Source organism: Gorilla gorilla, chromosome 21 (genome assembly GCF_029281585.2).
Source record: "Gorilla gorilla gorilla isolate KB3781 chromosome 21, NHGRI_mGorGor1-v2.1_pri, whole genome shotgun sequence".
Taxonomy (NCBI): domain Eukaryota; kingdom Metazoa; phylum Chordata; class Mammalia; order Primates; family Hominidae; genus Gorilla; species Gorilla gorilla.
In genome coordinates this window covers 48,090,390-48,103,765 of record NC_073245.2, presented here as the reverse complement: position 1 = coordinate 48,103,765, position 13,376 = coordinate 48,090,390, and the positions used below count along the sequence as shown (strand labels likewise).

Genomic DNA, 13,376 nt, shown 5'->3' with positions numbered 1-13,376 from the left:
AAAGTAGATGGGTGTGGTGGCATGCACCCATAGTCTTGGCTACTCAGGAGACTGAGGCAGGAGGATAGGCTGAACCCAGGAGGTCGATGCTGCAGTGAGCCATGATCCTACCACTGAACTCCAGCTTGGGCAACAGAGTGAGACAGAACTGTCTCAAAAATAAATAGGGCCAGGGGTGGTGGCTCATGCCTGTAATCCCAGCACTTTGGGAGGCCAAGTTGGGTGGATCACTTGAGGTCAGGAGTTCAAGACCAGCCTGGACAACATGAGGAAACCCTGTCTCTACCAAAAAATACAAAAATTAGCCAGGTATGGTGGTGCATGCTTCTAGTCCCAGCTACTCGGGAAGCTAAGGTGAGAGAATCACTTGAACCTGGGGATGGAGGTTGCAGTGAGCCGAGATTGCACCACTGAGACTCCAGCCTAAGCAACAGAGTGAGACCCTGTCTCAAAAATAATTTAAAAATAATAATTAATTAATTAAGAAACAGAATATGCATGGTATAACTATGCGAAATAAAACTCAAAATATGGCCAAGCACAGTGGCTCATGCATGTAATCTCAGCACTCTAGGAGGCTGAGGTGGGCAGATCACTTGAGGTCAGGAGTTGAAGACCAGCCTGGCCAACATGGTGAAACTCTATCTCTACTAAAAATCCAAAAATTTATCCGGGCGTGGTGGTGCGTGCCTGTTGTCCCAGCTACTCGGGAAGCTGAGGCACAAAAATTGCTCAAACCCAGGAGGTGGAGGTTGCAGTGAGCTGAGATTGTGCCACTGCACTCCAGCCTGGGTGACAGAGTGAGACTCTGTCTCAAAATAAAAATAAAAATAAAAAATAAAACCCAAAATATTACGAGCAAAATAGAAAATTATGTATAGCGCCAGGCACGGTGGCTCATGCCTATAATCTCAGCACGTTGGGAGGACAAGGTGGGCGAATCACAAGGTCAGGAGTTCGAGACTAGCCTGGGTAACATGACAAAACCCTGTCTCTACTAAAAATACAAAAGTTAGCTGAGCGTGGTGGTGTGCACCTACAATCCCAGCTACTCGGGAGGCTGAGGCAGGAGAATCGCTTGAGCCCAGAGGCAGAGGTTGCAGTGAGCCAAGATTGTGCCAGTGCACTCCAGCCTAGGTGACACAGCGAGACTCCATTTCAAAAAAAAAACAAAAAAAGAAACTAAGAGGGCCACTGTTTGTCAAATGGGCCTGCTGGGCCAAAGTCTACATAAATCCCAGTCTCACACACAGGTATGTATTCCCCTATGGGAGGACAGTTCATTTAGAATATACATGGCAGCAGCTGGTGACACCACTAAGTGACATCATCTACCCTTAGCATACTAATATGGTTCTTGTCAACATGAGAGCAGTTACTCAGAGACAGAGGGCAGAAGACATGTAAATTATTATTTAAAAAAAAAAAAAGAGATGAGGGTCTCCCTATGTTGCCCAGGGCTGATCTCCAACTCCTTGCCTCAAGTGATCTTCCTGCCTCAGCCTCCCAGAGTGCTGGGATTACAGGCATGAGCCACCATGCCCAGAAGAAAATATTGTAAATTAAATCTTAAAGGTGCTGGTTCAAAAGTGAGGGGGAACTCAATTACTCTTGGGATAAGGTCATCTACTGAAACCAGTTTATTCCTCTTTTAAAAGCAGTATGAAAATCACTATTTCCAAGTAGTTACTGGTATTATCATTTACCTGCTCTGTCCTCTCCCTCCTGTTTAACAAATTATTGTTAGGAGGAATCAAGAAAAAGCACAGAGCTCTCTCCTGGGCATCCAGGCTCAAAATCTCAAGAGTCACCCTTTGCTCTTGTTGCTCCTAAATTACTACTATACTTTGGTATGTGCAGAGAAAAATGGTCCACAAATTTTGCTTTTAATAATGGTTACCCTAGGCCGGGCGTGGTGGCTCACACCTGTAATCCCAACACTTTGCGAGGTCAAGGTGGGTGGGTCACCTGAGGTCGGGAGTTGGAGACCAGCCTGACCAACATGGAGAAACCCCATCTCTACTAAAAAATACAAAATTAGCTGGGCATGGTGGTGCAAGCCTATAATCCCAGCTACTCAGGAGGCTGAAGCAGGAGAATTGCTTGAACCAGGGAGGCGGAGGTTGCGGTGGGCCGAGATCGCACCATTGCACTCCTGCCTGGGCAACAAGAGCGAAACTCTGTCTCAGAAAAAAAAAAAAAAAGGTAACCCTAAGCAGTGTTTTCTTTATCTATTTTCGGGGGAGGGTGTGGAGTTAAACCCTAAAATGTTTCCTAATAATCCCTGCCTCCTGGTATTCACGCCCTGATGTAATCTCTTCCTCGAGTGCGGGCAGAACCTGTAACTTCTTCTTTTTTTTTTTTTTTTTTAATTCAGTCTCTGTAGACATGTCAAAAATTGCCATTGCCAACCTATGTTGTAAGTTGTCACTTTGGTGTATTGGGAAAATTTTCAATTATTTTAATAATCATGCCTCGGATAAACCTCATTGGCTAGGATACTGCCACTGGGCAAAGCTGTAACCTGTCTCTAACAGAATATGGCGAAGGAGACAGTATGTCACTTTCATGATTGTATTAGGTAAGACTACAGTGTCTGTCTTACTAGGAAACACTCTTCCTTGCTGTCTTAGTGAAACAAGCTGCTACATTGTGAGCTGCTCTATATGAAGTAAGGAACTGAGTGCGCCAGCAAAAACCAAGGCCCTCAGTCTGACAGTCTAGAAGGACTGAATGCCGCCAACCATCAGGTAAGCCTGGAACCCTCCCCAGTAGAGTGCTCAGATGAGAATACAGCCTCAGCCAGCCCTTGGATTGTAAGCTTGCAGAGGACCAAGCTATGCTTGAACTCCTCACCCACAGAAACTGTGAGAAAACAAATGTGTTGTTTCAGCTACTATATTTGTGGTAATACTGTCACACAGCAATAGATAATATAGAGGGGGATCAGCAGCCCACTCATTTTCTATATATACTTGAGTAATGTTTTATACTTTTCCTTTTATAGTAAGCATACACTATGTTTATACTAAAAAAAAAAAGTTTGTAAATTGTCTTCTGAAACTTGGCTTAGAAATAAATATCCTATTTAATATTTTGTGTGCCCATTGCCAGTATCAGATGACCTCACAACTGGATGACTATGATTAGATTACGATGATGGTGATATTTGGTCTGGCTGGCAATGCTCAGTCTGGCATTCAAGGCCCACGTCACTCCAAGTGGCATCTTGCTTCCAAACGCACCTCCCATTCATCCACAAGGAGGCCTCAGCTCCTGCTCCAGCAACTGCTTCATGCTCTCGCAGTTCACACCCCTGCTTGGCCTGTGCCCTCTTCCTGCCATTCCTCCCTGGCTCAGCCAAGTCTTCACTTCCATCCAGACCCAGCTCACTCCACAAACAGGAAGACATCCAGATGGCCCTGGCTCTCAGGGACCACATGCCATCAACTCTTGCCGCAAATGACTATCTGCTCTACCTCATCATCAGCACTTAACATCTGCTCCTGGATCCTGTTATTTGTCACTTCTCCAGCCAGGGGAAAAGAGCCACTTCTCATTGTCATGTGTTCCCTCAGGACCAAGGCCTAACACAGTTGCTATTCTTGTCGGCAATCACACCATGTGGCCCAGCAGTTTGATACCTTTTTGATATATATTTCACATAATATAATGAATAAAATATTTTTCATGTCTGTGAAGGAATAACTTTTTCAGCTTGAAGCATCAAAAAGCAATCAAAGATTAGCCGAGGCCAGGCACAGTGGCTCACACCTGTAATCCCAACACTTTGGGAGGGTGAGGCAGGCGGATCACTTGAGGTCAAGAGTTCGAGACCAGCCTGGACCAGTCTCTACTAAAGCTACAAAAAAAAAAGCTGGGCATGGTGGTGGGCACCTGTAATCCCAGCTATTTGGGAGGCTGAGGAAGGAGAATCGCTTGAACCCAGGAGGCGGAGGTTGCAGTGAGCTGATATCTCATCAGTGCACTCCAGCCTGGGCAACAGAGTGGGACTCTGTCTCAAAAAAAAAAAAAAAAAAAAAAAGTATTTACTGACATAATCTCAAGATTATAATTTTTTGGCATTAAAATAAATAATGATAGAAACAGATTATAACCCATAGAACGACATAAGAATCCATGAGCCCATGCAGATAAACAAACAAGGAAAGGAAGGAAAGAAGTAAGATTAAGCCCCCCTAAGGCAGAATATAAACTAATACATGTTGAAGGAATGATGAAAGTTAGATATCACCATTTGGCAGCCAGCACAGTAAAAATTGTTTCAGGCAAGAAATACCAGTAGATGCTAAAATAATGGGTGAAAGTTTGATGAGGAAATAAGATATTTACATAGTCTCAATGTTTCTCTCACAAGAAATGTATTCATTATAAAGGGGGTAATAACAGCTTTATAGTAGAAAAAGCTGGTAGATACTACCTTAGGTAAGTGATAAAAGTTAATGTCACCAGTAAATGGGACAAACAGGTTTTCATGTGCTTCCTGATAGAATGCACCTGAAAAGGTCACAACATCACTTACGTGGTATTTCTGTGGAAAGTGAATAACCCAAATCAAATTATGAGGATACATCAGAAAAAACCCAAATTGAGGGATATCATATTCAGAAATGTAATGTCAAGGTCATAAAAGACAAAAACTGAAGATCTCATTTTTAAAAAGTTAAAAAAAAAAAAAAAAGCTTATTCCCCTGTCCCCCACTCCAGTAAAAAAAATAGAAGACTGAAGGTCTGTTTCAGATTAAAGAAGACAAAAGAAATATGACAGCTGAATTCAACGTGTGTACCTGGATTGGATCTTGACCAGAAATAAAAAAAATTTACCCCCATTTTTTCCACAAAGAACATTATTAGAACAAATGGCAAAGTTTTTAAAAGGTGTTGATTTTGATTATATTGTGGGAATGAAAGAGAATGTCCTTGTTTTCAGGAAATACACACTGAAATATTCAAGGCTAAAGGTCTGCAATTTATTTTCAAACAATTCAAAAAACTACATTAAAAAATCTGGGAGAGGGCTGGGCATGGTGGCTCATGCCTGTAATCCCAGTACTTTGGGAGGCCAAGGTGGGTAGATCACTTGAGGTCAGGAGTTCGAGACCAGCTTGACCAACGTGGTGAAACTCCATCTCTACTAAAAGTACAAAAAAAATTAGCCAGGCGTGGTGGCGTGTGCCTGTAATTCCAGCTACTCGGGAGGCGGAGACAGGAGAATTGCTTGAACCCAGGAGGTGGAGGTTGCAGTGAGCCAAGATCTCATCACTGCACTCCAGCTTGGGCGAAAGAGTGAGAATCCATCTCAAAAAATGAAATAAAATAAAATCTGGGAGAGAATAATAAAGCTAACATGGTAAATTGCTAGCAATTGGGAAATCTATATTTTCCAACATAGGGAAAGGTATAAGGGAAATCTTTTTGCTATTTTTGCAACTTTTTTATAAATCTGAAATTATTTTTTGTCATTTTTTTAACCCATGCTACATAGATGTATAAATCTAAATTATTTCAAAATAAAAACTTCCTAAAAATATATTCAGGAAAAAATATGCATCTACATACGTAGGAAAAATACTTTGAAGCCACAAATACTCAAGTGGAAGGAAAGGAACCACACCGACATACAGTCCTGGTGAACATTTCAAGGCTAGCCCCTGGAATGCAGATCTCTGCACTCAGCCCCCACAGAAATCACTGAGCACTCATTCCACAAGGTGGCAGAGCTGCCCCAAATGCCAGAGTTAGGTTGGAACAGCTAGCCCTAGACTAAATGTGTTGCCCTCCCAGCTCCTCCTCCTCCTGCTGCCCATGAGCCTCCTTCACACCAATTTCTCAGATTGTGACTCCATCTCGGTTTAAAAACGCAAGACTATGGCACCGACTCAGGAAAGCAACACTAAACAGTGACTAACGCAGCATCCCAGCTTCCAGGGGCCTGGCTGGATGCTTCTGAAGATGGTCATGGTCCCGCCCTATTTCCTGCTTACTTACGTTAATACATTCCTGGTGAATGAGTTCTCAACAACCTCCCTTTCCGCCAGCAATCTTTCTGGATTGTCCTGTACTCACACCACTAAACCTATGTTTCCAAAGAAACACCAGAAACACCCTTCAGTTTCCAGATCAAGACATTTTCCACAACTCAAAGAATTCAAAAGGCACCACCCAGTCCTGGAGTACTGACATCACTTGTACCACACACCACCCTCCAAACCTAGCCACCCTACTAAACCTCTTACTCTGAGTGTACACACTGCTTTAATGAGTGCCCCGAGAGCAGAAGTTTGCATCACATACTGTGCAATGCCCCTAAAGGCAGGGACTCTGTTCATTTCACTTGATTTATATAGCACCCAGCATCTTATCAGATGGAATGAGGCACTCAGCAGGAAAACAACAGTTACAGACTCTGGGCCAGACACACTGGCTCACACCTGTAATTCCAGCACTTTGGGAAGCCGAGGCAAGTGGATTGCTTGAGCTCAGGGGTTCGAGACCAGCCTGGGCAAAATGGCAAAACCCTGTCTCTACAAAAAATACAAAAATTAGCCAGGAGTGATGGCGAGTGCCTGTGGTCCCAATGATTTAGGAGGCTGAACAGTGGGAGGATCACTGAAGCTCTGGAAGTCAACACTGCAGTGAGCCGTGACAGCGCCACTGCATTCCAGCCTGGATGACAGAGTGAGACCCTGTCTCAAACAAAAATTTAATTTAATTTTACCAACCTCTACAATACTGACCATTAGGAAGTGTGCCACTCTAGCTAACTCACTCCTTCATGGCAAATATTAGGCTCTTTGTCTGTAAAACAGGGAGAATTAATAGGGAAAAGTTAGAAAGAACTTAAATATCTTTCAGCAGGGGCTAGGTAAATAAATTATGGAACATCCATACAATGAAATAAATTATACGTAATTGTTTTTGTTTTTGTTTTTCCAGAGACAGGGTCTCACTCTGTTGTCAAGGCTGGAGTGCAATGGTAGGATCATAGCTCACTGCAACACCGAATGCCTGGGCTTAGATCCTCCCATGTCAGCCTCCCGGTTTAGCTGGGACTACAGGCGTGTGCCACAATGCCTAGCTAATTATATTCTTTTTCTTTTTTCTTTTTTTTTGAGACAGAGTGTCGTTCTGTCACCCAGGCAGGAGTGCAATAACGTGATCTTGGCTCACTGCAACCTCTGCCTCCCACGCTCAAGCAATTCTCCTCTCTCAGCCTCCTGAGTAGCTGGGACTACAGGCACACACCACCGCACCTGGCTAAACTTTTGTATTTTTAGTAGAAACAGGGTTTTGCCATGTTGTCCAGGCTGGTCTCCAACTCCTGACCTCAGGTGATCTGCCTGCCTTGGCCTCCAAAAGTGCTGGGATTACAGACTTGAGCCACTGTGCCTGGCCTAATTATATGTAATTGTGAAAGAAGACAGGGCTGGGCATAGTGACTCACACCTCCAATCCCACCACTTTGGGAGGCCAAGGCGGGGGCCCAGAATTCAAGACTAGCATGGTCAATATATCTAGACCCTGTCTCCACAAAAAATTTAAAAATTAGCCAGGCTTGGTGCCACATGTCTGTAGTCCTAGCTACTCAGCAGGCTGAGGCGGAAAGATGGCTTAAGCCCAGGAGGTTGAGGCTGCAGTGAGCTATGTTCATGCCATTACACTCCAGCCTGGATGACAGAGCAAAACCCTTCTCAAACAAATAAATGAATGAATACATAAATAAATATTACCCATCACATTACTGATATGTTCCCAATGGATCTACTTGCTCTGGCTGGGGATAAAAAGTACTCAATAAAAGTGTGCTTGAACAAGGCCCAGAGGTAGGAGTGTAACAATACATATACCATGTAACCACCATGGAATGTAAATTCAGGTTAGACAAGAGAATTTCACAAGTGTAATAACATTCTATGGTATATAAAAGTTTGGGTAGACTGGCCAAACCAGCTTGCTCTTAAGTCATTAATCAAAACCATTATGGGTAATTTGTTGAGTTTAATGTTTACAATTCTTATGGAAAAAATAAGCAATGAACACATTTAAAAAGTGTTCATTTACCTTTGCATGAGTGCTTAAAATAAATATTTCTATTTCAAGATGACATTTAAAAATTATTCTAATATAACAGCAGCAAAAATATAGTTTGCAATTACTAAAGAACTCAACTAGAATCCGTAAGTTATGCCTGCAGGATAGCAAGGAGGCCATGTGGCTGCAGAATCAACAGGAAGGTGAGGCAACAGGTGGCCAGAAGAAGCTGGGCCCTGCAGGCCAATGTATGGCCCTGAGGCCCTCATGACCAGATACTAACAGTAGTAGGCCATGGGACTATGGGAGACAAGAATGTTAGTTGAATTATCCTTGTATATTTCTGGAGTTCTTTTCAAATTTATGAATATTTTTTCAATTGCCCAAAAAAAGCATACAGAATAAAAACAAGATGACTGCCATAAATGGGGTGAAAGGCACAAACTGATAAAGTCTGAAGAAGGTCCTGATTTTGAAAATTATATTGTGGTAATGTAGAAGAATGTCCTTGTCTTTAGGAAATATGGAATATTTTTTTCTTTTTTTTTTTCTTTTTCTTTTTTTTTTTTTTAGACAGAGTCTTGCTCTGTCACCCAGGCTGGAGTGCAGTGGTGCTATCTCAGCTCACTGCAACCTCCACCTCCTGGGTTCAAGCAATTCGCCCACCTCAGCCTCCCAAGTAGCTGGGATTACAGGCGCCCACCACCACGCCCAGCTAATTAAATATGGGATTTTCTAAAAAGTACTTAGGGAGGCCGGGTGCGGTGGCTCACGCCTATAATCCCAGCACTTTGTGAGGCCAAGGTGGGTGGATCACCTGAGGTCAGGAGTTCAAGACTAGCCTGGCCAACATGGTGAAACCCAGCCTCTACTAAAAATACAAAAATTAGTCGGGCATGGTAGCATGTGCCTGTAATCCAAGCTACTCGGGAGGCTGAGGCAAGAGAATCTCTTAAACCCAGGAGGCGAAGGTTGCAGTGAGCAGAAATTGCACCACTACCCTCCAGCCTGGGTGACAAGAGCGAGAAACTCCGTCTCAAAAAAAATGTATTTAGAGATAAAGGTCTGGAACTTATTTTTAAACAATTCAGAAAAAGTACTTTCTAAAAAAAATTTTTTAATTTTTCTTTTCTTTGAGACAGAGTCTCGCTCTGTCATCTAGGCTGGAGTACAGTGGCACAATCTTGGCTCACTGCAATCTCCGCCTCCCGAGCTCAAGAGATTCTCCTGCCTCAGCCTTTCGAGTAGCTGGGACTACAAGCATGTGCCATCACGCCTGACTAATTTTTTTATTTTTGTAGAGACAGGGTTTCACTATGTTGGCCAGGCTGGTCTCGAACTCCTGACCTCAAGTGATCTGCCCGCTTCAGCCTCCCAAAATGCTGGAATTACAGGCATGAGCCACCACATCCCATCTAGAAAAAGTACTTTAAAGAGTAGAATAATAAAGTAAATATGGTAAATTGCTAGCAATTGGGTAATTTGGTTAAAGGTATATTCTTTGTACCATTTTTTAACATTTTTAATAACAAATTATTTCAAAATAAAAACTTCTTTAAAATATATGCAGAAAAAATATCTTATGGCCACAAAATAGCTAAATGGAAGGAAAGCAATCCTGCCAACACAGGCTATCTCCCTATCCTGAAAATGAAGCATTTTTCAGTTTCTCAGTAAATTCCTCAAAGCAACCAACCTCAGTTTGGCAGCAACTTACCCCACCTTAACACACTTCAGGAAGTCTGCAATTACCTCAAAACACATACCTGACAGTCTCAGAAATCGCCCTATGGTCATGCTGTGCTAGCTGCTTTGCCTCCATTTTCAAATGCCTAACTGCTGCCCATCCTTCAGGGTCCCGTGCAAGTACCGCCTTCTTCCATCCCTGCCGCTAAAGTACCAACCTAAGTATCACCTCTCCCCAAGAGGCAAATAGCAAATCCAAATAGCAGTTAATGAACACTAAGACCAAGAGTGCCCACTCATCTTTGCATACGCAACAGTTAGCAGTCCTAGGCATATGGTAAAGGCTCAGTAAGTGAGTTGAAGTCAATTAATTTCTTTCTCTCTCTCCTTTCTCTTTCTCTCTTTCTTTCCTTCTTTCACAGGGTCTCACTCTGTCACAGCTCTGGAGCACAGTGTTGCCATGATCATGGCTTATTATAGCTTTGACCTCCTGGGCTCAATCGATTCTCCCACCTCAGAGCCTCACAAGTAGCTGGGATTACACGCACATGCCACCACACCCGGCTAATTTGGTTTTTGGGGTTTTATTCTGTTTTGTTTTGGAGGGTTTTTTTTTTTTTTTTTTGGAGAGATGGGGTTTCACCATGTTGCCCAGGCTGGTCTTGAAGAGGTCAATTTCTTTTTTTTTTTTTTTTTTTTTTGACATGGCTCACTTACTTTAATAACAATACATATACCATGTTACCACCATGGAATGTAAATTCAGGTTAGACAGGAGAATTTCACAAGTGTAATAACATTCTATGGTATATAAAAGTTTGGGTAGACTGTCTGGCCAAACCAGCTTGCTCTTAAGTCATTAATCAAAACTACTATAGGTAATTTGTTCAGTTTAATGTTTACGATTATTACAGAAAAAATAAGCAAAGCACACATTTAAACAGTGTTCATTTACCTTTGCATGAGTGCTTAAAATACATATTTCTATTTCAAGATGACATTCAAAAATTATTCTAATATAACAACAGCAAAAATATAATTTGCAATTACTAAAGAACTAAACTAGAATCCATAAGTTATTCTCATGTTTACAATTGTGATTCTTTAATAAATACTACTATTATGCAGCTGTATTGTAAGTTTTCCAGATTTGGTTTAAATACACGCACATATATATATTGTCAGTTGTGGGAAGCTTTACAAGTTATAGTCCATGCACTTTTTGGACAGAGTTCTAAAAGAGCCAGCCAGTCCACAAAACAGGCAAAAAAAAAGTTAAATTAACTAGGGCGAATAGGACTCTTCTATAACATCCAAAATATGTGAGATTCTGCAGCAAACTGGGAGTACTTCAGGGTTGGCCTGTTATCTTCCTTAGAACTAAGTTCATCTTAACAATTTAAGAAGGTGGACATTCAACACCATCAAGTGCATTTAGGTGACATGTTTCTTTTAAGTTAACTTGACTTCCTTGAATGACCTAGTTAGTAAACTAGTCACTAGTAATTCGGTCAACAGGCAAATCAAGCCTGCAAGAAAGGAAGTCAATATTCAAAATGCCGTGTTACCATCTAAACCCATACAAATTAGTTTATTTTCAACAGTAATACGTAACTTCAATAATGAGACGTCTAACTAAAGCAAGCTCCTCCTACAAGAGCAAGACAGCATCTCTTCTTCTAAGGCTTAGGTCTTGCCCAGAATTCTCGATACATGATATAACAACAGTCATTGCTCCTACAACAAAGCCTTGGGCTGCCACACGCATGTGGATCAGATGAAGGGACATTTTAGTATTTCCCCTGCTCTTCAATTTGTATAATCCATATGCAACAATTGCTGCAAAACCTTCTATTCCAACAAGTATGAATGGTGCCTCTTTAGCTTTTTGAATAAGTTTGGATCCCTGATCTTCATCATATGAATTCAGAAAGGGAAACATCTGTGTTTGTTGACATAGTGATTGCTTAAAGAATCTCCCTAGAGCAAGAAAATCTCGCACACGCCAACCTGAAGAGGTCAATTTCTATGTAAGAGGCACACATTTTCACTGTCATTCTTCTCTCTATTCTCATAGTTTTATTCTAAGTTTGTCATGACATCATCTTACTTTCTTGTATCATAGGTATCTGAAGTCTCATCCATTCGTCTGGACAGAAAGACCTGGAAGGGCCTAGAACAGATGTCGCATTCATCTCTCTAACCCCCAGAATAATGAATTCTCTATCAGTTTCCATCACAATACATACTTGATGATAGGAAAAACCATAGACACACACAATTTCCCAAACTAAAATGGCTGTAGATCTATGACTCTCCTGCTCAAGAAACCATAGAGAACACAAATTCATTAAAGCTAAAATACTATAGGCATTACACTAAATCTTAACTAGTTAATTTAAAAGTAAATAATTTGCAAAAACTATTATAGTCATCATGCTAAATCTTAACTAGTTAATTTATAAGTAAATCATCTGTTAATTTTTGATACTTCAGTGACAATTCATTCGTTTTATAACTAACAACAAACACAGCAAGATTTCATGGGTTAGAATCACTGATCTGGATCCTGTGGCAAAGTGTCCCACTTCTACCAGGTATTTAGTAAAAAGAACTTAACTGAATGGACCTGTATTTCTATTTGTTTTTCTCTCTTGTTTATTCTGTGCTTCTTGTAGAGTATCAACCAATGAGACAGCTTAGAATAGGGTCTGAGGCTGAAGCAGGAGATCACTTGAGACCAGGAGTTAGAGGCTGCAGTGACCTAAGATCATACCACTGTACTACGGCGTGGGCAAAAGAGTGAGACTCCGCCTTCAAAAAAAAAAAAAAAAAAGAAAGTGGGAGGCTGAGGCAGGAGAATCACTTGAACCTGGGAGGCGGAGGTTGCAGTGAGCCGAAATCACACCACTGCACTCCAGCCTGGGCAACACAGTGAGACTGTCTCAAAAATAAAAAATAAAAATAAAAAAATTTAAAAAAGAAAAGAAAAGAAAGAAAAGAATAGGGTCTGGCACTGGCACTTACTAGGCACTTGCTAAATATTTGCAGCAGCCCATTTTCAGATAATAATATGACCTCTAAACTTTTTTTTTTTTTGAGATGGAGTCTCACTCTGTCTCTCAGGCTGGAGAGCAGTGGCACAATCTCGGCAAACTGCAACCTCTTCCTCCCAGGTTCAAGCAATTCTCCTGCCTCAGCCTCCCAAGTATCCAGGATTACAGGCGCCCACCACCATGCCCAGCAAATTTTTGTATCTTTTTTTTTTTTTTGAGACGGAGTCTCACTCTGTCGCCCAGGCTGGAGTGCAGTGGCATGATCTAGGCTCACTGCAAGCTCCGCCTCCCAGGTTTACGCCATTCTCCTGCCTCAGCCTCCCGAGTAGCTGGGACTACGGGCGCCGGCCACCACGCCCGGCCAATTTTTTTGTATTTTTAGTAGAGATGGGGTTTCACCGTGTTAGACAGGATGGTCTTGATCTCCTGACCTTGTGATCCGCCTGCCTCGGCCTCCCAAAGTGCTGGGATTACAGGCATGAGACTCTGCGCCCGGCCAAATTTTTGTATCTTTAGTAGAGATGGGGTTTCACCATGTTGGCCAGGCTGGTCTCTAACCCCTGACGTCAGGTGATCTGCCCG

General features: G+C 42.1%; 1 protein-coding gene, 1 non-coding gene and 1 pseudogene across 4 annotated transcripts in view; all 3 read right to left on the bottom strand.

Moving 5' to 3' along the window:
* Positions 1-13,376, bottom strand: part of PHF20 (PHD finger protein 20) — a 183,402-nt gene that overhangs the window by 61,766 nt on the left and 108,260 nt on the right. The gene's annotated exons all lie outside the window — the stretch shown is intronic.
* On the bottom strand, positions 2,377-2,519 carry LOC115931805 (U4 spliceosomal RNA). Its single transcript, XR_004068251.1, has one exon. It is a non-coding gene; the product is annotated as a U4 spliceosomal RNA (small nuclear RNA).
* Positions 10,879-12,209, bottom strand: LOC129529183 (HIG1 domain family member 1A, mitochondrial-like; annotated as a pseudogene).